Source organism: Pseudophryne corroboree, chromosome 5, assembly GCF_028390025.1.
Source record: "Pseudophryne corroboree isolate aPseCor3 chromosome 5, aPseCor3.hap2, whole genome shotgun sequence".
Classification (NCBI taxonomy): Eukaryota; Metazoa; Chordata; class Amphibia; order Anura; family Myobatrachidae; genus Pseudophryne; species Pseudophryne corroboree.
The window spans coordinates 403382905-403410101 of record NC_086448.1 but is presented as its reverse complement, the minus strand read 5'-3'; the positions used below and the strand labels follow the sequence as shown (position 1 = coordinate 403410101).

Here is a 27197-nt window from a genome sequence, read left to right as displayed (position 1 = left end):
GCAAGCTGGTACTTGGAGAACCACAAGTACCAGCATGCGGAGGAAAACCGGGCCCGCTGGTACCTGTAGTACTACTACTAAAAAAATACCCCAATAAAAACAGGAGACACACACCTTGAAAGTAAAAGTTTATTACATACATCTACACCTCCAAACATATATACTTACCTATGTTCAGACGAGGGTCGGTCCTCTTCTACATGTAGAATCCATGGGGTACCTGTGGGAAAAATTTTACTCACATAATCCAGTGTAGATCGGTCCTCTTCTGTTCTTTTTGTAATCCACGTACTTTGCAAAATAAAAAAAATGGACACCCGACCACGCACTGAAAGGGGCCCCATGTTTTCACATGGGACCCCTTTCCCCGACTGCCAGGAACCCCCCCTGACTTCTGTCTAAGAGGGTTCCTTCAGCCAATCAGGGAGCGCCACGTCATGGCACCCTCCTGATTGGCTGTGTGCTCATGTAGTGTCTGTCAGGCTGCACACGGCAGTGATACAATGTAGCGCCTATGCGCTCCATTGTAACCAATGGTGGGAACTTTGTGGTCAGCGGTTGACCGAAAGTAACCTCACCGCTGACCACAAAGTTCCCACCATTGGTTACAATGGAGCCCGAGGCTGGTTTTGCTTAGCAGGGGGGACCCCACGCATTTTTATTTTTTATTTTTAACAATGTTTTATTTTTTACGAAAGGTGCACAATGAAGCCCAGCACGGATCTCACAGATCCGGCCGAGATTCATTGTGTTAAAGTCGGCAGTGTTTTACAATTCACTCCCGTAAAACACTGCCAAAAAATACGAATGACATCGACATCGGTAAATACGAAAATGCAGAATACGACAGCTTAGTAAATTAGTCGTAATAAATTCAAAAAGTTGCAAATTTACACTTTCAATGTCATTCGTGTTTGAACTTTAACCTCATTCAGAAAAATAAGAATTTTAGTAAATTTACCCCTATGTATGCAAATACATTCCCAACAGCCTATGTACGCAAATCCCATTCGGCCCCCCGCGCCCCCAACCTCCCCTTCACTTCAGTAAGTTAATGGGCTCGAATGGAGTAATCAGAGTACCACATTAACCGGTGGGTCTCCAGATATTTCACGAATAGCATACCATTGCGTGAGTCGCAGGAAGTCACGGATTCTGGTACGTAAATCAATTGGTAAAACATCAATATAGCTTTCCCAGGTTCCGAAGAACCCTGCCGCACGCTTCTCCTTCTCCAACATAGTGTCAATCCACTCCATGTTAAACACATGGTGTAGTTTTTCCTTAAACAATTTCACGGTGGGGGGAGTTGCCTCAATCCATGTCTGCAAAATTGCTTTGCGGGCGGTCGCACTTATAATGAGTAACAGGCATTTACACCCTCTCTCTATACATTGCTCATCCGGTAACATACAAAATATTGCCCATTTATCCGTGAAAGGTATATAGTTCACCAAATTATCAAGAGCATATCTTCTGACCTTGAGCCAGAATATTCTCAACATGGGGCATTTCCAAAAATATTGACACATATCTGCTATATCAGCATGACATCTAGGACAAGATGCGGATGATATCAACCCTTCCAAATGTTGTCTGTGGGGCGAAAAATAAGCCTTATGAAAGATGTTCAAAAACATTTCTTGATATTGAATTGCCGGAATTGTCTTTCTCGACCAGCAGAGTGTCTTCAGCAAACCCTTACAAGTCAGGGAGGGGATGGTGCGCACCCAAGAGGACATACCCGACTGAATATGGTCATGGTCAATACCCTGCCTCAAAAAAGCATAATGATGCGAGATCGCTCCCTTTATCGTTAAATCTGATACTAGCAGGACATCTAAAGTATTATTCCAGTCATCAACAGATAATTTCCCAACCACTGACATAGCATAATGTTTAGCCTGTATATAAGCGAATGGGTATCTCTGGAAACTTGGGAATCTTTCCGATGCTAGTGTATACGATAGTGGTGCTCTAGCAACCCTATCCAAAAGCACCCCAACATTATACAGTCCCTCTAGTTGTATTCTATCATAAGGTGCTGCCACCAACCCGCCCTGAAACTCAGGGTTGCGTAAAAATTGTGAGAAAAGGGTGCTATAAGAATTTAAGTTTTGTATATGGCGGAGTATGTGCCAAAGATGTTTTGTAGTCCATAACAAGGGATTAGTATGTATAGTGTCAACTATTTCATTGTCATGTAAGTGTAACAAACCCGTCAAGCTACAGTTCGTTAAAAACTGTTCTTCCAGAGAAGTGTTAGCATAAAGGTCCTTCCCAATTAAGCAGTCACGCAAGTATCGCAATACTGCCGCATGATTATGATGTAAAATATTAGGGAAATGAATACCCCCGTTGGAGACCGGTTGCTGTAGTTTTCTCTGACGTCCTAGTGGATGCTGGGAACTCCGTAAGGACCATGGGGAATAGCTGCTCCGCAGGAGACTGGGCACAAAAGTAAAGCTTTAGGACTACCTGGTGTGCACTGGCTCCTCCCCCTATGACCCTCCTCCAAGCCTCAGTTATATTTTTGTGCCCGGCCGAGAAGGGTGCATTCTAGGAGGCTCTCCTGAGTTTCTTAGAAAAAGTTTAGTTTTAGGTTTTTTATTTTCAGTGAGACCTGCTGGCAACAGGCTCACTGCATCGAGGGACTAAGGGGAGAAGAAGCGAACCTGCCTGCTTGCAGCCAGCTTGGGCTTCTTGGCTACTGGACACCATTAGCTCCAGAGGGACCGAACACAGGCCCAGCCTCGGAGTCCGGTCCCAGAGCCGCGCCGCCGGCCCCCTTACAGAGCCAGAAGCAAGAAGAGGTCCGGAAAATCGGCGGCAGAAGACATCAGTCTTCACCAAGGTAGAGCACAGCACTGCAGCTGTGCGCCATTGCTCCTCAGGCACACTTCACACTCCGGTCACTGAGGGTGCAGGGCGCTGGGGGGGGGCGCCCTGAGCAGCAATAAAAACACCTTGGCTGGCGAAAATACATCACATATAACCCCCAGGGCTATATGGATGTATTTTAACCCCTGCCAGAATCCATAAAAATGCGGGAGAAAAGTCCGCGAAAAAGGGGCGGAGCCTATCTCCTCAGCACACTGGCGCCATTTTCCCTCACAGCTCCGTTGGAGGGAAGCTCCCTGGCTCTCCCCTGCAGTTACTACACTACAGAAAGGGTTAAAAAAAGAGAGGGGGGCACTAATTAGGCGCAGTATTAATAAAACAGCAGCTATAAGGGGAAAAACACTTCTATAAGGTTATCCCTGTATATATATAGCGCTCTGGTGTGTGCTGGCATACTCTCCCTCTGTCTCCCCAAAGGGCTAGTGGGGTCCTGTCCTCTATCAGAGCATTCCCTGTGTGTGTGCTGTGTGTCGGTACGATTGTGTCGACATGTATGAGGAGGAAAATGGTGTGGAGGTGGAGCAATTGCCTGTAATGGAGATGTCACCCCCTAGGGAGTCGACACCTGAGTGGCTGAGCTTATGGAAGGAATTACGTGACAGTGTCAGCTCTTTACAAAAGACGGTTGATGACATGAGACAGCCGGCTACTCAGCTTGTGCCTGTCCAGGCGTCTCAAAAGCCATCAGGGGCTCTAAAACGCCCGTTACCTCAGATGGCAGATACAGACGCCGACACGGATACTGACTCCAGTGTCGACGATGAAGAGACGATTGTGACTTCCAGTAGGGCCACACGTTACATGATTGAGGCTATGAAAAATGGTTTACATATTTCTGATAATACAAGTACCACTAAAAAGGGTATTATGTTTGGTGAGAAAAAACTGCCTGTAGTTTTTCCTGCATCTGAGGAATTAAATGAAGTGTGTGATGAAGCGTGGGTTTCCCCCGATAAAAAACTGATAATTCCTAAAAGGTTATTAGCATCATACCCCTTCCCACCAGAGGATAGGGCACGTTGGGAAACACTCCCTAGGGTGGATAAAGCGCTCACACGTTTGTCTAAACAGGTGGCAGTACCGTCTCCTGATACGGCCGCCCTTAAGGAACCTGCTGACAGAAAGCAGGAGAATATCCTAAAATGTATATACACTCACACGGGTGTTATACTGCGACCAGCAATCGCCTCAGCCTGGATGTGCAGTGCTGGGGTGGCTTGGTCGGATTCCCTGACTGACAATATTGATACCCTAGATAGGGACAGTATATTACTGACTATAGAGCATTTGAAAGATGCATTTCTATATATGCGTGATGCACAGAGGGATATTTGCCGACTGGCATCAAGAGTAAGTGCGCTGTCCATTTCTGCCAGAAGAGGGTTATGGACGAGGCAGTGGTCAGGTGATGCTGATTCCAAAAGGCATATGGAAGTATTGCCTTATAAAGGGGAGGAGTTATTTGGGGTAGGTCTATCAGACCTGGTGGCCACGGCAACTGCTGGGAAATCCACATTTTTACCCCAGGTAGCCTCTCAACATAAGAAGACGCCGTATTATCAGGCGCAGTCCTTTCAGCCCCATAAGGGCAAGCGGGCAAAAGGCTCCTCTTTTCTGCCCCGTGGCAGAGGGAGAGGAAAAAGGCTGCAGCAAACAGCCAGTTCCCAGGAACAGAAGCCCTCTCCCGTTTCTGCCAAGTCCTTAGCATGACGCTGGGGCTTTACTAGCGGACTCAGGCACGGTGGGGGCTCGTCTCAAGAATTTCAGCGTGCAGTGGGCTCACTCACAGGTGGACCCCTGGATCCTTCAGGTGGTATCTCAGGGGTACAAATTGGAATCGAGACGTCTCCCCCTCGCCGTTTCCTAAAGTCTGCTTTACCAACGTCTCCCTCCGACAGGGAGGCGGTATTGGAAGCCATTCACAAGCTGTATTCCCAGCAGGTGATAATCAAGGTACCCCTCCTGCAACAGGGAAAGGGGTATTATTCCACACTGTTTGTGGTACCGAAGCCGGACGGCTCGGTGAGACCTATTTTAAATCTGAAATCCTTGAACACTTACATACAAAGGTTCAAATTCAAGATGGAGTCACTCAGAGCGGTGATTGCGAACCTGGAAGAAGGGGATTATATGGTGTCTTGGGACATCAAGGATGCTTACCTCCATGTCCCAATTTACCCTTCTCACCAAGGGTACCTCAGGTTTGTGGTACAGAACTGTCACTATCAGTTTCAGACGCTGCCGTTTGGTTTGTCCACGGCACCCCGGGTCTTTACCAAAGTAATGGCCGAAATGATGATACTCCTTCGAAGGAAGGGAGTTTTAGTTATCCCTTACTTGGACGATCTCCTGATAAGGGCATGATCCAGGGAACAGTTGGTAGTCGGGGTAGCACTATCTCAAGTAGTGTTGCGGCAGCACGGTTGGATTCTCAATATTCCAAAATCGCAGCTGATCCCGACGACACGTCTTCTATTCCTAGGGATGATCCTGGACACAGTCCAGAAAAAGGTGTTTCTCCCAGAGGAGAAAGCCAGGGAGTTATCCGAACTAGTCAGAAACCTCCTAAAAGCAGGCCAAGTGTCAGTGCATCAATGCACAAGGGTCCTGGGAAAAATGGTGGCTTCCTACGAAGCAATCCCATTCGGCAGATTCCACGCAAGAACTTTCCAGTGGGACCTGCTATACAAATGGTCCGGATCGCATCTTCAGATGCATCAGCGGATAACCCTGTCACCAAAGACAAGGGTGTCTCTCCTGTGGTGGTTGCAGAGTGCTCATCTTCTAGAGGGCCGCAGATTCGGCATTCAGGACTGGGTCCTGGTGACCACGGATGCCAGCCTGCGAGGCTGGGGAGCAGTCACACAGGGAAGAAATTTCCAGGGCTTGTGGTCAAGCCTGGAGACATCACTTCACATAAATATCCTGGAGCTAAGGGCCATTTACAATGCCCTAAGCCAAGCAAGACCTCTGCTTCAAGGTCAGCCGGTGCTGATCCAGTCGGACAACATCAAGGCAGTCGGCCACGTGAACAGACAGGGCGGCAAAAAAGCAGGAGGGCAATGGCAGAAGCTGCAAGGATTCTTCACTGGGCGGAAAATCATGTGATAGCACTGTCAGCAGTGTTCATTCCGGGAGTGGACAACTGGGAAGCAGACTTCCTCAGCAGGCACGACCTCCACCCGGGAGAGTGGGGACTTCACCCAGAAGTCTTCCACATGATTGTAAACCATTGGGAAAAACCAAAGGTGGACATGATGGCGTCCCGCCTCAACAAAAAACTGGACAGGTATTGCGCCAGGTCAAGGGACCCTCAGGCAATAGCTGTGGACGCTCTGGTAACACCGTGGGTGTACCAGTCAGTGTATGTGTTCCCTCCTCTGCCTCTCATACCCAAGGTACTGAGAATTATAAGACGGAGAGGAGTAAGAACTATACTCGTGGCTCTGGATTAGGCCAAGAAGGACTTGGTACCCGGAACTTCAAGAGATGCTCACAGAGGACCCGTGGCCTCTACCTCTAAGAAGGGACCTGCTCCAGCAAGGACCCTGTCTGTTCCAAGACTTACCGCGGCTGCGTTTGACGGCATGGCGGTTGAACGCCAGATCCTGAAGGAAAAAGGCATTCCGGAAGAAGTCATTCCTACCCTGATCAAAGCCAGGAAGGATGTGACCGCAAAGCATTATCACCGCATTTGGCGAAAATATGTTGCGTGGTGCGAGGCCAGGAAGGCCCCAACGGAGGAATTTCAACTGGGTCGATTCCTGCATTTCCTGCAAACAGGAGTGTCTATGGGCCTAAAATTAGGATCCATTAAGGTTCAGATTTCGGCCCTGTCGATTTTCTTCCAGAAAGAACTGGCTTCAGTTCATGAAGTTCAGACGTTTGTCAAGGGGGTGCTGCATATACAGCCTCCTTTTGTGCCTCCAGTGGCACCTTGGGATCTCAATGTAGTTTTGGGGTTCCTAAAATCACATTGGTTTGAACCGCTTAAATCTGTGGATTTGAAATATCTCACATGGAAAGTGGTCATGCTGTTGGCCCTGGCTTCGGCCAGGCGCGTGTCAGAATTGGCGGCTTTATCTTATAAAAGCCCTTACCTGATTTTTCATACGAACAGGGCAGAATTGAGGACTCGTCCTCAATTTCTCCCTAAGGTGGTTTCAGCGTTTCACCTGAACCAGCCTATTGTGGTACCTGCGGCTACTAGGGACTTGGAGGACTCCAAGTTGCTGGACGTTGTCAGGGCCCTGAAAATATATGTTTCCAGGACGGCTGGAGTCAGAAAATCTGACTCGCTGTTTATCCTGTATGCACCCAACAAGCTGGGTGCTCCTGCTTCTAAGCAGACTATTGCTCGTTGGATTTGTAGAACAATTCAGCTTGCACATTCTGTGGCAGGCCTGCCACAGCCAAAATCTGTAAATGCCCACTCCACAAGGAAGGTGGGCTCATCTTGGGCGGCTGCCCGAGGGGTCTCGGCTTTACAACTTTGCCGAGCAGCTACTTGGTCAGGGGCAAACACGTTTGCAAAATTCTACAAATTTGATACCCTGGCTGAGGAGGACCTGGAGTTCTCTCATTCGGTGCTGCAGAGTCATCCGCACTCTCCCGCCCGTTTGGGAGCTTTGGTATAATCCCCATGGTCCTTACGGAGTTCCCAGCATCCACTAGGACGTCAGAGAAAATAAGAATTTACTTACCGATAATTCTATTTCTCGTAGTCCGTAGTGGATGCTGGGCGCCCATCCCAAGTGCGGATTGTCTGCAGTACTTGTACATAGTTATTGTTAACTAAATCGGGTTATTGTTGTTGTGAGCCATCTATCCAGAGGCTCCTCTGTTATCATGCTGTTAACTGGGTTCAGATCACAAGTTGTACGGTGTGAGGCTTGGAGGAGGGTCATAGGGGGAGGAGCCAGTGCACACCAGGTAGTCCTAAAGCTTTACTTTTGTGCCCAGTCTCTTGCGGAGCCGCTATTCCCCATGGTCCTTACGGAGTTCCCAGCATCCACTACAGACTACGAGAAATAGAATTATCGGTAAGTAAATTCTTATTTTATCAGCCCTATTTGCGGTCTCTTACTTTTCCAAATACATTTTCTAAAGAGAGCATTTAATGAACCAAGATCTTTTTGGGACAAAAGAAGAGGCAGAGCCTGCAAGATATACAACCATCTTGGGAACGTCACCATCTTAATAAGGTTCGCTCTTCCCACATACGAGAGCATGAGGTGGGCCCAGCTCTCCAACTCTCTTGCCGTATCTGTTAATGCCGTAGAGAAGTTCAATCTGTAGAGTTCTACTGGGCACTTAGGAAGACAATTACCTAAGTAGTCTATGTATGATCTAGCCCACCTCACCGCAATCGTACGGCCCCAATGGGGGGTAGTAATGCAAGGATGCAAATAAAGCCCCACCGATTTAGCTAAATTGACCGTAAATCCAGAGATTTCACCAAATTCCTCCAGCTTCTCTAAAAAATTTTGCAAGGAAGATTTTGTATCATCTATATACAATAATACATCGTCTGCAAAGGCCGATAGTTTCATTTCAACCTCCCCCACCTTTATTCCCTTAAATTCAGTACAAGACTGTAGGATCCGAAACAATGGGTCTATACAGAGATTAAACAATAGGGGGGATAATGGGCATTCCTGGCGCGTTCCCCTACACATGCATATGTGTTCACCCCTTACTCTGTTAATTAACAAAGACGTTTTGGGTTGGGAATAAAAATACCTAATTAATTCAATATAAATCGGGTCAAATCTTCGCCTTTCCAGTATCGCAAACAAATGTGGTCAAGCCACAGAATCAAAAGCTTTGTTAGTATCCAAACTGAGTAACATGCTATTTGGTTTTGGTGTTGTGTTCCCGCTACAACTGCCGCTATGGCCATTCTTATTGCTCTTACTGAATGTCGCCCCCTAACAAATCCAGTCTGATGTGTGGTCAGCAAATCCGGCAAGATCGCCTGCAATTTGTTGGCCATCATTTTAGCCAATAACTTTAAATCGGTGTTTAGGAGAGAGATTGGCCTGTAGGAATCCATCATCAAAGGATCCTTATCAGGTTTTAGAATAAGGGACGTATAAGCGTCACTGAATGATGGGAAATGAGGTTTATCCTTTAGTATTTTGTTAAACAGAGCCAATAGTGCAGGTAATATTTCAGTTTCCAATATCTTGTAGTACATGCCAGAAAATCCATCTGGACCAGGAGATTTGTGAGGCAATAGCCCCTTAATAACCACTCTCAACTCCTCCTCCTCCATGATATCCCCAGCCAATCTGTCTCTCTGTTCTTGCGTTAATTTGGGTAACTTAGCTAAAGATAACAGGCGATTCTGTCGATCCCTCGATACTGGAACCTCTTGGTACAAAGATGTGTAGTAACTAGTAACTGTGGAAATGATTAAGAATATCATGAGTATTAACACTAGTTGTGTTGACATCGGGGGCTCTTATGGCTGTAATGAAGGATTGCTTTTTATAAGGCTTGGACATGAGGGCCAGCAACCTGCCAGATTTATTTACCCATTTAAAGTACATTTGTTTGGAATAATCCAAACTAGACCTAGCTTGTGCGACCAAAAAAGCTTCAAGAGCCTTCCCAGATTGCAAATAGGCGGCCATAGCGGAGTCAGAGTGATTAATTTGGTATTTTCTAAAGGCTAGTGCCACTGTCTTCTGTAAGTTAGTATACTGTTTAGTAGATTCTCTTTTCCATCTGGCAACATACTGCATAATATGGCCCCGCATGACCGCCTTTGACGCCTCCCAGAACAAGACCATGTCATCCCAACTGTCTATATTGTCATCTTGGTAGTTTGTCCAAGACGTCGTTAGGTAATTTTTCAAATCCTCAGATTTAGACAAAAAGTCCGGGAAGCGCCAAAGGCGGGTAGCAGCCACCACCGCTCTATGCCACAAATCCAAAGATATTGGGGCGTGATCTGAAATCAAAATATCATATATTTCAGCCTGTTTCACCTGTACCATTAAAGAATTTGCTAGTAAGAAAAGTCTATCCTAGATAGTGACTGGTGTGCTCTAGAGAGGTGAGTAAACTAGGTATGCTCACCATCGTGTAAGAGTCTCCAGGGATCACTAACTTGAAGAGTCATTTTAAGAGCTTGTATGTGATACCAAGAATGAGGAAGGGCTCGGTTTATTATCAGAGATTTATCCAACACAGGATTGTCTACGGAGTTAAAATTACCCGCTATAACCAGATTATAAACGTGGCGTCTCGCCACCAATTGCATCAGTTTAGCCAAAAAACGGTCCAGGGAAACATTCGGGGCATACAAATTTAGTAAGGTGTACTTATTACCCTCGATGTCAACATCTAGTAGTAAAAAACGTCCTTCCGGATCTACCACGCGATCCAAGATGGACTCTGTAATTGGGCGCTACGGAACCCTTGTGGCGCCATATAAATAAAGGATAATAATAATATCGTAAACCTCTACGAAAAACAATGGCCACTCCCCTGGACTTATTTCTATAAGAGGCTGTAATGCATTCCCTGATCCAGCAGGCCCTAAGAGACGAGTCCTCCCCCTGTACCCAATGGGTATCCTGCAAAAGAGCAATGTTGGGTCTCAGCCTCCGCAAATGTGTCATTACTTTCTTATGCTTTACCGGAGTATTCAGACCAGCGACATTCCAGGAAACCAGATTACAGTGAGAGGGGGTCACAGAGCTATCATGGGGTTGTGTGAATGCAGACATGGATTGAGGCAAACTCAGAGGGATATACCTGTCCAATGGGATCGGACTCACAGATTAAACAGCCGTGCATAGATTTCTTATTAAAACAATGTGTACATGGATACAAGTGTGATGAAAAAGAATAGAAATAATAAGTATCAACATGAGCAAATGAGCATAAGAACAATAGTAGGAACACAAGGAAAACTATCATGAGTGCGTGTTTCTCAATTTTCTCGTTAGAATCAAGTGATGGGCTCATCCCATCTAACTGTCTTGAGGACCCCAACAATAACATTTGTGAGGCTCCGATTACTTGTCAGAACACTATTACTCTAACCACGTGTAACAAAAACCAACAAGGGCAAAGAGCCATAAACTGATTAACCAAAAGACCATCTGTTTACCAGTGGTCCATACTGTTTTGCCACTGCCAAAGCAAACACGGCCCAGAGCACGATATGTCCACATCCTATCACACCACCCTAGAGCGCTGTCAAAGCCACTAAGGGATCAATGAACAACCTCCGCCAAACACATTTAAGAAATAATCAAATGTACGGCACAGTTAGCGGCCATCGTCCATCACCCTCAATAACTGCGTGATGAAAAATCATTAATCAAATCGCTTCGGGGAGTGGGCCTGTTCTCTACTCAAATGATCTTTGGCCTGTTTCGGATCTGTAAAATACACCGGACAACCATTTTACATTATCCGCAACTTTGCCGGATACATCAACGTGAAGCGTTCATTCCGCTCCACCAGCAAACTACAAACCTCGGAAAATTCCTTTCTCTTTTGTGACACTAAAACAGAGAAATCCTGAAAAATCAAGATCTTCTGTCCGTCCACAACGAGAGATTGGGCATTGCGATAGGCTGTCAACATCTTTCCTTGGCCCTAAAATCTAGAAACTTAGCTATGGCAGGCCGAGGCCTAGCTGACCTCTTCTGTCTTTCGGGCCCAAGTCTGTGCGCCCTTTCGATCTGGGGAACAGCATCTGCAGCATGGATCCCGAGCACCTGTGGGATACGTACACTAATATACTCAATCAGTTGTGGGCCTCGTATGGACTCCAGGATGCCTATGAAATGGAGATTACTTCTCATATCCCTGTTTTCTAATTCATCCAATTTGGCCACCAGTGACTGAATAGTGTGATCTCTTTGGTCAACAGAAACCTGTAATGAATGAACCGAGTCGTCATTGTCACTAAGACGCTGTTCTAGCAAGACTATCCTGGATGTATTTGAGTCAATTTTCGCTAGCGAAGTCTCCAATCTAGTGTGGAGGTCCTCCAATTTTTTTTATCTAACATGGGCATCAGTAGTTGAATTGCCACTTTGGCATTGTCCTCAGATGTAGGTATTATCAGTAGCTGAGAAGGCGCTGGCCGGGATTCCCCAGTCGGATTTCCTAACGATTGTCTTGCAGGAGAAGACAGGGTGGCCGGAGCCATAGATTTATTTTTGTTTCTAACCATATTAGAATCAGAATGGGTGATGCGGGTATCAGGTGCTGCGTGTTTCTCTAAGTATTTGTCCATACCCCAGTGCAGACCACGTTAAAAAAACAACGGTCGCACCTGATATGTAATTGTTGACAGAAAATAATCAAACCTATCGCAATCGTCGCCAGGCGGGTGACAGATGGCAAGATTGGCTCTTAAACCCTCAAATCCTAATCCCTACATGTTTAGAGTATCCCTACCAGGAATGTGAAAAACTATCTCCCAATAGAAAAAACTCAAGTCTGGCGGGAATGGATATAGTAAGGTGGATTAAACAGTGCTGTAATATTAGGGGGGTTTCCTCGGTAGAGAGCGATCTTAGAAAACTAACTAGCCAAATGTATTGGTCAATATAAAACAATACAGTATAACAAAAGAACGTTTGTCTGCTATCAGCAAAAAAAAAAAAAAAATAAATAAGCCCTCAGCCTTGTAATAAAAGTTGGTGTAATAAAGCAATCCACCACAGGGTAGCTCCAGAAACCACCTATGTACAAAAGCTTGACAGAACAATACACTTTTACATGAAATGAAAACTGTCTCAGACTGCCAAAACAAAAAGAGAGACAAAAACCACAGTGCGAGCTAATGTGAAAGCAGTGGTTATACAATTAAACAGTATATGTGTAGTATTCATGTATATCTAGCCTAAATACAGTTATTTGCAGCAAAGAGAGAATATGTTATAATAAGCTTCCAAAATAAGATAAACTATAATTCCACCCTGTGCAAGGAACAGGAGGGCAATGTTCCAGAATATCTCCTCTCGAGCACCCAGGTTCCGTTGTCCAACCTGTGACGCTGTTTGTACTCGCCAGGTTAGGAGTCAGCCGTAGGATCCCCTATAATGTCCCAGGAGAAGTCCCCCAGCCTCTGTATAAACCACCATGCACCCTTCCAAATACGTATAGGTATCAAATGTCCACTAGCAATGAGAGCATCTCACTGCTTTAGGCTAGTAGGCAGGTAAGCAGCTCAGAGCCTCCCCACTGTAACCCCACTCCCCCACCATACACCCAAACAATCGGAGTGCAGTCCAGAGTGTCTCAAGTTCGGCAGTGAGAGTGCCCTGTAAGTGCAGGCTTCCAGGCAATTAAGCAGCACAGAGTCTCCCCACTGTAACCCCCACTTCCCCATCCCACACCTGCTGGTTGATTTCAAGATAGCCCGGCCCGGGCTACTCAGGCTGCGGAGTCCGGGACAACACTGCCAGCTGGCAAAGCACCAGCTGCGCAGCAGCATCTTCCCACAACAACACACAGCGGGAGCTCGGTGACCTCTGGCAGCTGTAGTCTCCGCGAGAGAGGAAATAAGGAGTAAAACGAGGGTAGCTGTAAACAGGCAGGAAGGGGGGGTGCGTACTGTAAGAGAGGGAAAAGGGTCACAAAGGAGGGGGGACGGTATCAAGTATGGGGCTGTAGAAAAGGGGAGAGGAGAGTGTTAGTAAAAGATGGTAAGGGAAACAATGTTAATACCTGGTGTTTAATGAATCTCAGACTTCTCTCCAGTCATCCGGGATGAAATAAATAGTGCTATTTCAGACACTCAGCAGGACAATCACTGAACATCCAGTGTCCGGCTGAAGATAGGTCACTGATGAGGTAACCAGCAATATCAGTAGATGGTCACAGAAAACTTTTATCCGTCCCCGGGATTAGCAGCCGGCTTCCAAGCACTGATCAACCGCAGCAAGCCGAGGCGTTGAGCGTGCCGATGACTGGTGGGCACTCCTGTTCCTATGTAGAAAGGGAGCCAGCAGGGGGATAGCAGGGGTTCAATGTCCAAGCGGCAAGGCGCGTGTAGGAGTCCGATGTCCGCTCCTCCCCGGTTGTCAGCGGAGCATATATACGGGCATCTCCTTAATCCAGTAGAGGGCCAGGATGGCAACCAGCCGCCGATATTGTACTGAGGGTCCCAGGTAACAGTAGATCCCACACACCTGGGTAGTAGCTCTCAGCGGTTATGGATTTTCAGTGGCAGCCGCCACAGAAAGGGTGCAGGGGGTACAAGTCTCGATCTTCCGGACGTCCCGCAGGTATGTGTAACCCATCTGCAACCGCTCCGCCATTGGTCGAACCCAGGCAGGGGCCTCCGTTGTCTATGTGGTCTGCGTGGGGTGCCAATCTGGTCGACACACAGGTGGCTGGGGCAGCAGGGCTGACCCCGTAGGGGCGCCGAGGCATGGCCACAAAAAGGAGCCTCTCCCGATCAGACTTTCACCCCACCACGATGACCTTCAGGTTAACAGCGGCACACAAGGGTACAGCGCCAGCTACCAGTTTGCGGAATACCTGGGGTCCGGGCAGGGAACGGGCAGGGTAAGCGCTGGGCGCCGAGCATATCCAGCACAAACTGACCAGCCCTCAGTGTTGGAGGTTCTTGCTGTGGGGGTATTGTCAGGCGATAGAGTCAGCAACAACAGGCGTGCAGCACTTCCTGCGTCCATGCCAAGTTTCACGCCAGAAGCACTGGCGGTCATGCAGGCCACCAACATATGTGGCCAGACTCCGGTGCAGGTACAGTCTTCCTTGACAAGATGGGCAACTCCGGATGCCTCAGACCACACTCTCCCGTTAGGTGTGATAACAGCTCCCCGGAGGGCTTTTAAAACACAGAAATAATGAGTTCCCCGTAGCCCGTCTCAGGAGCAGATCTAAAATGCAGCCATGCTTGATGCCCCGCCCACTGGAAGTCCGTAGCTTGAGTCTTTTGAAATTCCCTGCAAATACAGAAGCCCTTTGTGTGCTGAAGGTCAGTGAGCTCTGTAATGGAGATAGTCTTTATTACTTCTTGAATCGGGTTACACTATAGTTCATCACTTATGTAAACGGCACAAATGGCTCCTGTGACTATTTTAAATAGTCAACACACCAGTCAGATTAATAATCAATTAACAGGATATGATATTAGCAGTTCACTTAGGAGAGATATGCCAATCCTCTATAGGAAAAGGCAAACTACAAATCTAGGTGACACTTAATAGATAAAAGATAATATAGGAATGAATTAGGTATTAATCACCATTGGTATACTAGGTAGAAAGAAATCACTCTCTAATGTATTCCAATGTGCTTGAAGGAAAGTGATCCTAATATGCACACAATTTTGCAATGTCCACTTATAGCAATGATTGCAGAGCATCACATCTGAGGGTTGGGGTTGGTTTGGGCAGGCATGTGAGGCTGAAGCAGGAACTACTGAGGTGTAAATGAAGCTGGGAGGCTTGATCCAGCTCCTTTTCATGGGCTGAAGAATGAGAGGAGGTAGTGGAGCTGCTCTAGTATGACAGATTAGAGTCATTACAGTTCTAGTGACAGCTAGCCTGAAGATGCAGACATTAAAGAGATAATCTTTACTAATACTGGAACTGTAGTTGCTTTGACCATACAGGTAGCAGAACTGTTCTGAAAGCATTGGAGGACTGAAGTGTTGAGCTGAACTAGCACATTATTGCAGCAGAGTTAGATAATGAACTGGACTGGAACTGGACTAGAACCATATGGTGACTAGACTGGAACCATATGGTGACTAGACTGGAACCATATGGTGACTAGACTGGAACCAGATAGTGACTGGACTGGAACCAGATGGTGACTGGACTGGAACCATATGGTGACTGGACTGGAACCAGATGATAACTGGACTGGAACCAGATGATAACTGGACTGGAACCAGACTATGACTGGACTGGAACAAAACTATCACTGGACGGGAACCAGATTGTGACTGGACTGGAACGAGATGGGAGTGACCAGGCTGTAACCAGATGGCGAGTGACCAGACTGGAACTGGAGGGTAACCAGACTGGAACCAAGGAGCGATCAGATTGAGACCAGTGAGTGACTAGACTGGAATCAGAGGGTTACCAGACTGAAACTGGTGAGTGAAAAGACTGGAATCGGAGGGTAACCGAGACTAGTGAGTGACTAGGAACAAGTCACTTGTTGAAGCAGATTGGAACTGAATAATTGAATATACCAGGCTGGAACTGAATTTGGTTGGACTGGGTCTGTAATGATACAGAGTACCAGGCAGTTCAGCACAGAGATATAACTTCAGCAGAAGCAACATTGTCCTGGCAATTTGAGCCAGTCATGAAGTGGAACTTATGGGACTGAGCATTTGTTGATTGGATGCTGTGGTCAGCTGGTCTGGGAGCAGTGCTCAAAGTGGTGGAAGTGAGCCAGGTGACTGGATCCACCATGGCAGTGCCCATTCTGAGGTTTTGGAGGGAACTTTGGGGAACAGCCTGAGAACCAGCAAGCTGTGTGAACGCACTGAGAGCAGAGCGCCGCAGAGAGCCACCTCCATGTCCAGACTGAGAGCACTGATAATGAACAGTGCAGACAGACCTCATAGCCAGCTGGAAGCAATGTGCAATGTGGGCAGATCCCCACGTGTGAAGTGTGGTCACAGCACGAGCAGACCTCAGCACCAGCTGGGACAATCACCGCAGAGGTAAGGAAGTGGTTTTAACACTCTGGAGCATGACACAGAGACTTTCAGTTCTATTCAGTCAGTTTCAATGCAGCCAGCATAGTGAATCTTGTGATAAATACAGTATCTTCACTAGCAAATCAAATACAGTCATGGGATTCCTTACCCCAAAGATAATGGAGTTAGTAGTCCTCTGTGCTGTTATATAGCTGACCGTTCAGGGCTTGCCAGGACAAGCAGTGCATTGAGGACAGTAATACCGCAGGCACAGCAGTGGTCTATGTGCCGTATCCCAAATTCTTATTGTAGCTCTTCAAGCAGTGTGTAAATGCCAGTTTTACATGTGATGTTTGCAGCAACACACCATGAAGCTCCATACTGGAATGCTGAGTTGGGCAAATACCAGCACTTCCTCAGTGTAGCTGACAGATGCAAGTAACGCTGTACCTTCACCACATTTCCTTGCCAACAGGGCGACTTTATCAAGAAGTGGATATATCTGCTTCTTGAGAATGAAGCAGATAGATCACTCTCCTTGAACCACATTGGAATACATAAGAGAGTGATTTCTTTTTACCTAATATACCAATGGTGATTGATACCTAATTCAGTCCTATTTTACCTGTGCAGATTATGCCAAGTGAAGTTGAGAAATTTATGGGCAAGGCCTGTGTTTAATGATTATGGGCTTTATATATGTAGCTTTTGTTATTACTAGTGACAAGTTGCTTTTTTGTAGACTCACTCCTGGGAGTTATTATTATGTGTTTAAGTACCACCTAGATTTGTGCTTAACTATTTTAAATATTCAGTAAATTGCAGATACCTTGCTGTTTGAACATAGGGGGTCATTCAGACCCGATCGCTCGCTGCAGTTTGTCGCAGCACAGCGATCGGGTCAGAATTGTGCATGCGCGGCGCCGCAGTGCGCCGGGTGCATGGCAGTCGTTGGTGCCCAGCGATCGCCTCTGAGACAGAGGCGATCGCTGGGCGGGAGGGGGCTGAACGGCGGTGTTAAGCTGCCATTTAGTAGGCGCGGTCCGGCCAACGCAGGCATGGCCAGACCATGGGGGGGCGTGGCGCGGTGGCTGCGTGACGTCTCACGCAGCCGCTGCTGCCAGAGGCACACAACTCCCGGCCAGCTGCAGGAGCTGCGCTGGCCGGGAGTTACTCCACAGATACAAAGGCATCGCCTCTGTGCGATGCTTTTGTATTTGTGTATGTGTGTGTGTGTGTGGGGGGGGCACTGACATGTTGGGCGTCCCCCCGCATGTCTGGAAACATGATCGTAGCTGTGCTAAATTTAGCACAGCTACGATCAACTCGGAATGACCCACCATAATTCTATTGTTTTTGCATCACTTATGAGAAGAGATCAATCTATTCTTTCTGACCACTGATCATGCTTAAATGAGCTGGTTTGGTTCATTAGACCTACAGTAAACTGATAGACAGTCAGTCTAGGTCAACCCAAAATGGTTGACATGCAAAAGGTCGACTGGGTCATAAGGTCAACAGTGAAAAAGATCAACTGGTTCAAAAGGTCGACATGGTCAAAATTTCTTCATGCGAATCGATAACACAAAAAAGGTTGACAAATAGTTTTTTGCATTTTGGGGTGACATTTTGTATGTTTAAGCACATGTGACACCAATAAGTGTACCGCATCCCCTCGAATGGCTCACTTTGCTCACCGTTCTTCAGGCAAGGTGCCTCACTTTGTTACCGCAGTGCTCAACACAGGTTACTATTCCCAATAATAGACCACGTGGATGGTAAAGTATTAAAAAGCTGAAAAAATTAAAACAAAACCTTGTGTTGACTATACCTCTATGTGAGTTAACCATTGTGTTGACCTTTTGAACCTGTTGAGCTTAAACACTGACTGCCTATTACATGACGACCTCTTTACCATGTTGATCTTGTGTACCTGTCCACCTGATGCATGTCGACCTACTGACTGTCTATCAGTTTACTGTAGATCTATCAACCAGATACCAATGAGGGGTTTAATTCATTATATCTACAGTAAACTTATACAGTCAATAGGGCAACCCCAAATGGTTGACATGCAAAAAGTCAACAGGGTCAATAGGTCAACAGTGAAAAGGCAGACATCTGACAAGGTCAACAGGTACAAAAGGTCGACATTGTCAAAAAGTTGACATGGAGTGGTGGACATAAAGAAGGTTGACACAATTTTTTTGCATTTTTGGGTGTCATTCTGTGTGTTTAAACACATGTAACCCTAGTTAGTATACCACGTCCTCTCACATGGCTCGCTCAACATGCTTCTAGCAAGGTGCATTGCTCCAGAACCACTTCACTCGGCAGGTTACTATTCCCAATCATAGTCCACATGGATGGCAAAGTATGAAAAAGTTGAAAAAAAAATGAAAAAAACAAACAACACTTCTGACAACAGTATGTGTGTCGAACACTGTCAAGTCGATCCTTTGAACTTGTTGACCGTTTGAACCGGTGACATAAAGTACAGTCTGCCTGTTACATGTCAACCTTTTGTTGACCTTTTGTACCTGTCGACCTAATGCATCTCGACCATATAGTGTTGACCTATTGAATGTCTATCAGTTTACTGTAGATCTATCATCCAGATCAGGCTTTTCCAACCAGTGTGCCGTGGCACGCTAGTGTGTTGCGACCAGTTGCAAGGTGTGCCGCGGAGCAAGAGCAGCTTCCTGCACCTTCAGAGATCCTTCTTAGAGGATCAGTTGTGCTCTGGGCGTGACCTATGCCTTGAAGACACGGCGGTGTGATATCATAGGTCACGGCCACCGTGTCTCACCACCTAGCCAGCCCACCCGCCTGCATACATATCTTCCAATTCCTGCATGCATACACAGCTTTCCTTGCCCACCCACATCCACACCGGCCCGACTGCCCACTGCTCAGTATTCTCAGCGCTCCACTATGAACAACGCCCGCCACTGAGGGACAGGGAGGAGGACAGCTGACCTGTAGGGGCTAATATTTGTTATTTTATTTCTCCTGTGGGGAACAATAGGATTTAAGTGGGGAGAATAAGGATTTATGGATTTATTGGGGGAACAATGTGAATAATTCATGTGGGGAGCAACATGATTTATGTGGGGAGCAATGTGATTGTTTTTTCTGTGTAGGCCAATGTATGTGTGGATTTTTTTTTACCGTGACGGCCAATGTGTGTGTTTTGTTATTTTTTCTGTGGTTAACTGATGGTGCTCCTTGGCAATTTTAAAATATTGTTCGGTGTGCCGCTGGTAAAAAAAAAGGTTGAACATCACTGATCCAGATACCAATGAGCTATTACTGATGTTATCACTAGCTGGTGCCATGCTTTGTGATGCCCAGGGTGGTACCCATCATAAAATGACACAGTAAAACATGTTGCTGAATCTCTACAGAAGCAGTCTAAAACTTTTTGGGCGTTATCTACTTCCTTCATGTGCCCACAGGAGGGGAGAGGGCCAACTTTGTGCCCCCTTTTCTGGAGTGTGCATTTGAGGATGGGGCAATATCCAGGAAGGAATACTTATTTTTGTTTAACCCTTATCCTGTTATCCCCACATATTATCACTTACCTAAAATTCACAAAACTCTCTATTCACCTCCTGCTCGTCCCACCATTTCTGGTGTCGGGTCCCTTACCATGAATTTCACTGCTTTTGTTGATCACTTTCTTCAAGAACATGTTGTGTCACTCAGATCTTACATTAAAGACTCAACCCACTTATTGAACCTTATTTAAGAAGTCAAATGGGATCACAAGTATCAATTAATGACTTGTGAGTTGAGTCACTATATACTAACATTCCACATAAAGAAGGTGGTTTGGCATTTCAGCATTACCTAGACTTAGATTTTAAGTCTGTCTGGCACGAGACATCAATTCATTTTAAATGCAGTACAATTTATTTTATCTCACAATTTTTTCACATTTGACTGTGTTTTTTATTTACAGACTCTTGGTACCGCTATGCGCACCAGGTTTGCCCCGAGTTTTGCCAATCTTTATATGGGCTGCTTTAAAGAACAATATATCTGGGGTGCTCCATTAGGGGGGAACCTGGTACTCTATGGGCAGTACATAGATGATTTGTTTTTTATTTGGGATGAAGACACTGCATAAGCATCTTATTTTCTCACATATTTAAACAATAACACTTCGGATTTAAAGTTCACCAGCAACATTCACAGTAATTGTTTTACCTTCCTGGATATTGTTCTCAAAATTGAGAATGGCAAGCTTTCAACATCGACCTACAAAAAAGAGGTCGATTGTAATAGTTTTCTCAATTACCGCAGTTGCCACTACAAACCTTGGCTGTATAATATACCGAAAAGTCAATATTATAGACTTAGGAGAAACTGCTCAGAATTTGAGCAGTTTACTCTACGGGTAAAAGATCTCACAAGCGCTTTATCTGAGCAGGGATATCCAGATAACATCCTCAGGTCTGCGTTTGAAGAGGCTAGTTCTAAAGATAGAAAAACACTTCTGAGCACAACAACTAAAGAAGGAGATCGGTTAAAAACTACAGAGTATGAACGTACCCCAATTTTTGTATCGAAATTTAATTCTCACTCTAAATATATTTAAAAAAATCATAAAAGAATTTTGCTATCCTTAAGCCGGATAAGATTCTATCAACGTGATTAATAGAGGAACCTAAAATTGTTTAGGAATAGGAGTTTACAGAGTTTCCTGGCACCCAGCCATTTTAAACCAGACCTGAAAACAGGTATTGGTAATTCTTCATGGTTGGGTAAGATTTCTAACATAAAGGGATGCTTCAAATAAGGTAGCGTAAGCTATATCACCTGCAATTTTATACTAAACAAAAGCACTCAATTTAGTTCAACCATCCTTGGAACCACGTTTGATATTACCAGCCAATTTTAACTGCAATTCCACATTTCCTATATTTAATTACATGTAATTGTGGTTTACAATATGTTGGCAGAACAACTCGCTAAATGAACACTAGCATAGGCGGAATGTTCCGAGAGGGTTCTGTCTACATAGCCTGTCTCGACATGTGTAGGCCGAAACATCAAGTGAATGTTAATGTTCTACATATACAGGGCATAGAAAGTATCAGGGTGACAGCTAGAGGAGGTGATAGAGTTAACCTTCTCTGTAAAAGGGAAGCTTTTTGGATTTTCTCGCTGGGAACTTTATTTGCTGCAGGACTTAATGAATCCATTGAACTTAATAACATTTAACATTATCTTTGTTCAACTAACTCTCTATATGCCCTCCTTTATGCGCCACTTTGAGTTTGAGTTGAAGTTATGTGATATTACTCTATTGCCCACTTCTAGGTTTGTGACTTGCACTTATGTAGCCTGCGCAGGTGGTCTTTTCATTATTAACTGTGTTGTATGTAGGTGATTTGTCCACTACAAATCAACATATCCTGAGAAATTGATGATCACTATTTTTAAAATGGTTTAGTTCGCTATTTGGCACCCTATCTTTAGCCCTGTTAATGCTTGTTCCACCATATATGCTTTGTGTGTATATACTGTATGTGTATAGATCTCGCGAAAGAGAAAAACAGTATGTAATTTATTCTGTCATTTTCTCTATATATCTGGTTATCCTCTGTTTATACATTTGATGATTGTGTGCTATACTCTCAGATAATTTCTATTGAATGGGTCAATATTCACCTCTTCAATATTATCTCACTCTAAGCATACCAATGGTGAATGTGAAAGTTTATATACAGTACAATATAGTATTACTAAATTTCTAATGACAATAATAATAATAATAATAATAATAATAATAACAACAATAGATACAAAAATAAAAACAATATTAATAATAAAAATGTTTTTGTATAGAGCTGGGTTAGGTACTTATGAATACTGGACTCTTGCATTAGTGTGCTGAGCCAAAGCGTCTTTGTGTTTATCAACTGAAGCTGGTCTGATGCTCTATGTTTAATATCATAACCGTGGTGATGCCATTTTTGTATCAACTATTTTTATTATAAATTGTATAGAAGTATAAAGTTGCAGAAAAATAAATTGTTCTATAATGGAACATCAACAATACATTTATTGTCTGTTTATTTTAAATTAAAATTGGGCAGAATGCCCTTATGGCTTTGAATGGCCTAACTTTGGAGCAAACTCCTGTTGTACTGCTTTCAGGAAAGCGACAAGATCATTCAATAGTGAATCTTTAGATTCAATGAGAGGATTTGCCCAATCCAGTGCTTTACCTAAAGAATAGGAGAAAATATCTGATTGCATTGACTGGAGTAATACATGCTGAAGATACCAACTCAGTAACAGTGAGGTATTGGCACGCCAATGCACGGAACTGGGCATAATCACCATTGAAGTAAATGGGAGCTGGAGTATCAAGTTGACACTTGGAAGGTTGAATGTCAATTGAAGTCTCAGAAGACAAAGTAGGACTCTTAAGAGTAGAGGATTGTAATAAAAATTCAGAAGCAGGAGTAGAATCAGCTTGAGGTGCTCCAGGGTGGAGAGAGGATATTCATCTCCAGAACTGACTGAAAGGAGTTCCCTGCTGAAGTTGACTGAAGTTTCATCTTGGGGTGAGATACTTAGAGCCTCCATCTGGGTTGGGGCACTTGCGATATCTGCAAGAACTGTGGACTCTGGACATACTGACAGGAGTTTATTACTTGAAAAACTGGAGTGAACCGGAGCGGGTTCTGAGGAACTGCAATCGGTAGGAAGCGAAGGAGACTTTGGACAGAAGGATGGAACCACAAATTGTCCAGGGATACATAAATCAGCTAGTACTGAAGGAGGCTGATCCAGACAGATGGATGGGACCGGATTGAGTCTGGAAAAGATTGAACCGGCTGGGATCGAAGGACGCTGATCCGGACAGACGGATGGAACCGAATTGGGTCAGGAAAAGCTTGAACCGGCTGGGACCGGATAAGTCTTCGAATTGACGGATAAGACCGGAGTAGATATGAAGATGCTTGAATCGGCTGAAACCAATGGAGGAAGTTCAGAGTTGGAGACAGAGCTACTTGGTCTGGCTGGAAGCAGTGGAATCTTTGGACCGACTCCTGAAACTGGATTAGATCTGCCGATAGTTGACTATGTATAAACAGAATACGGATGTTCAGATGATACATCTTGGAGCTGTACAGAGCTGGTAGCACTCTCAGAGGATGATGAACAAAACTTCATGTCTGTATCTGTGGCTTTAAGAATTCCTCCTGGGACCTTGGCCCTGGATACCACTCGAGGCTGAAACTCCAAAGACCCCTCCTGGGGTAAACAGATCAGACACACTTCTTTAAGTAGCATGCCCGGATACTGATTCTGGAATTTGAACATCAGATACCCCTTCTTGGGTCACAACATCAGATGACCCTGTAGAAACAAAAACTTCATTAGATATGGGTAACATAACCAGTCTCTTTTGGTTTCCAAACTTGAAATTGGGCCTCTTTGTCACAGAATGGAGTAAACTGTAACTGTAGATGATACACGGGAAGGTTTGCAGGTAAGAACTTTGTGACATTGGGACCCGTCACCAACTTTTGACTTGCGGAGAGAACAGTCTTTAATGAGGTGACTAGAACTCCCACAGTAGAACAGAGGTGAAGATGCTTGCAATGCTGGCATTCAGCTTCCAAGAGTTTGAAGCAAGGGTAGCTCTGGAATCTACCCTCTCTCTGCACAGGAGGTGATACTTTAGTTTTAATGAAGTCTGACCGAGTGGTTGTATTAGTTTCAGTAGGTTAAATAAGACTTCTTACTGTGTTTAAAGCACTTCCAAGGATTTCTAGTATTATTGGAATAATTCTTGATAGAAGACTGTAGAAACTGATTCACTTGCTCTTGCACAGCCTCTTGATCATTGAGTCGCGATGCAAGACCTTGGAAGGCCCTGATCCCACACATTGACCAACATCCAAGTCCATGAGCCTTGAACAAACTATCAGGTCTATGTTTGTGTCTGTTCCAGGAGGGGGCACTAGTGGGTCAGTGGTGCTGCGATGGAGTAAACGAGGAGGCTGAAGTAAATTCCTGCACATGTGCGCAAAGGATGTTTATTAATTAAATACACACAGGATATTGGCAAATGGAACAATGGAAATAATACAGGTTGAGTATCCCTTATCCATAATGCTTGGGACCAGATGTATTTTGGATATCGGATTTTTCCGTATTTTGGAGTAATTAAACATAGAAACATAGAATTTGACGGCAGATAAGAACCACTTGGCCCATCTAGTCTGCCCCCCCCTTTTTTTTTATCCTTTAGGCAATCTCAACCCTTTTTGAACTTTAATTCTTTGCATACCATAATGAGATATCATGGTGATGGGACCCAAGTCTAAGCACAGAATGCATTTATGTTACATATACACCTTATACACACAGCCTGAAGGTCATTTTAGCCAATATTTTGCTAAAGAAAGTCGACAGTAACTAGGTCGACAATGTCTTGGTCGACCACTATTGGTCGACAGTAACTAGGTCGACAGGGTGTCTAGGTCGACAGGGTCTTTAGGTCGACATGTTCTAGGTCGACAGGTCAAAAGGTAGACATGAGTTTTTAATGTTATGTTGGTGTCGTTTTCTTCGTAGAGTGACCGGGAACCCCAATTAGTGCACTGCGTCCCCTCGCATGGCTCGCGAGCTTCGGGCATGGTGCCTTCGCTCCGCTACCGCTTCTCTCGGCACAAATTACCGTTCCAATTGTAGTCCACGTGGATCGTTAATTATGAAAAGGTTCAAAAAAAGAAAAAAATTGTGAAAAACTCATGTCGACCTTTTGACCTGTCGACCTAGAACATGTCGACCTAAAGACCCTGTCAACCTAGACACCCTGTCGACCTAGTTACTGTCGACCAATAGTGGTCGACCTAGACATTGTCGACCTAGTTACTGTCGACTTTCAATCCGGATCCCGTTTCATATACACCTTATATACACAGCCTGAAGGTAATTTAATACAATATTTTTAATAACTTTGTGCATTAAATAAAGTTTGTGCACATTGAGCCATCAGAAAATAAAGGTTTCACTATCTCAGTCTCAATAAAAAAAAGTCTGTATTTCGGAATATTACGTATTTCGGAATATTTGGATATGGGATACTCAACCTGTAATATACAATTCAGCGTGGAAGCAGATAGAGTCTCTGGAATGGATAGTCTCTTAGAGATTGTTTGGTCTTGGAACCAATAGTAACCTGGAGTTACCGATGATCGGTCTGGGAACTGCTGGTGACCTGGAGTTACCGATGATCGGTCCGGGAACCAATGGTGACCTGGAGTTACCGATGATCGGTGTGGGAACCAATGGTGACTTGGAGTAAATGATGAGCGGTCTGGAAACCGATGGTGACTTGAAGTAACTGATGATCGGTCTGGGAAACGATGGGATCTGGGAACAGAACTACCCACGCAGTTGGTGTGTTTAAAAGCATCAGAACCAGATTTGGCTTTAGCAGGAGACAGGCTGAGAATTAGAGCAGGATTCTTGGTGCAGGTGAATTAGCACAGTACTGCTGCAGAATGGTAACAAACAGGTGTGAGTAATAATGCAGCACCTGGAGAGAGTCTCTGACTGCTACAGAGCAGAATGCAGATGGAGCTGCAAACAAACTGGATGGCTGCTACCTGTAGTTCCTCAGAGAACTGACATAGGAGAGTCTCAGGAAACTGCTAGTAGAAGTTGGAGCAGAATGCAAATGGAGCTGCAACAAAACTGGATGGCTGGTGCGTGTAGTTCTATGGAGAACTGACACAGGAGAGTCTCAGGAAATTGCTAGAAGTTGAAGCAGAATGCAGTTGGAGCTGCAACAAAACTGGATGGCTGGTGCCTGTAGTTCTACAGAGCAAAGACACAGGAGAATCTCAGAAGACAGGAGACTGTAGCCAGGAGACGCTTGTTCACAGGATATGATGCATTGTTCAAGGCAATGATACTGAGCAGGAACTCTGGCTATATACCCCCTGGTTAGCAGGGATTGCAGAATCAAGTCATGTGAGCGCACCATTGCTCAGGAGTGGATAGCACCAAGTCAGCTGACTGCAGGTGTCATGGCAGTGCCCATACGCTGGAGATGGTGGGAATACATCGGGGTACACACTGTATGACAAGCTGGGTACACACTGGAGAGAGTATCTGTACATTGCAGGCAATCATGGGACATGCTGCCAGGCTGAGGATGTGACCTCTGGAAGCCAGCACATCAGAGCACCGGTAAGTGACGTGATGCAAAATGCAGATTCCAGACACCAACTTTGTGCCCCCTTTTCCCAGCCCAAGCACCCACTCTATCTGTCTTGAACATCAGCTTCTCCTTTATGTTGGCTGCTCCTGTTTGTGTGCTGGGGAACTTCTTGGATAAGTCACCTGACAGCAATGCATCAAGCTATAACCTCCTAAGTGAGGTAGATCTGATAGCTGTCTCCCCATGTGCTTTTTGTGCCATATTATTGGCCACAGCGTGGCCCTGCCCCCAGCTCTAGCGGTTTCTGACTAACAGAGAGGGGAGTCTGAGCTCATAGCTGCCTCACCTCCTACCTGGCAGATAATGATACTACTGTACTATGACTACTAATACTGACCTACACCTCCAGATCATTTCAAGCCACTTATAATTGAA

At 45.2% G+C, this 27197-nt stretch overlaps 1 protein-coding gene across 11 annotated transcripts in view; it reads right to left on the bottom strand.

Moving 5' to 3' along the window:
• Nucleotides 1-27197, bottom strand: part of LOC134927784 (poly(rC)-binding protein 3-like) — a 2026162-nt gene that overhangs the window by 491607 nt on the left and 1507358 nt on the right. The window lies entirely within an intron of this gene.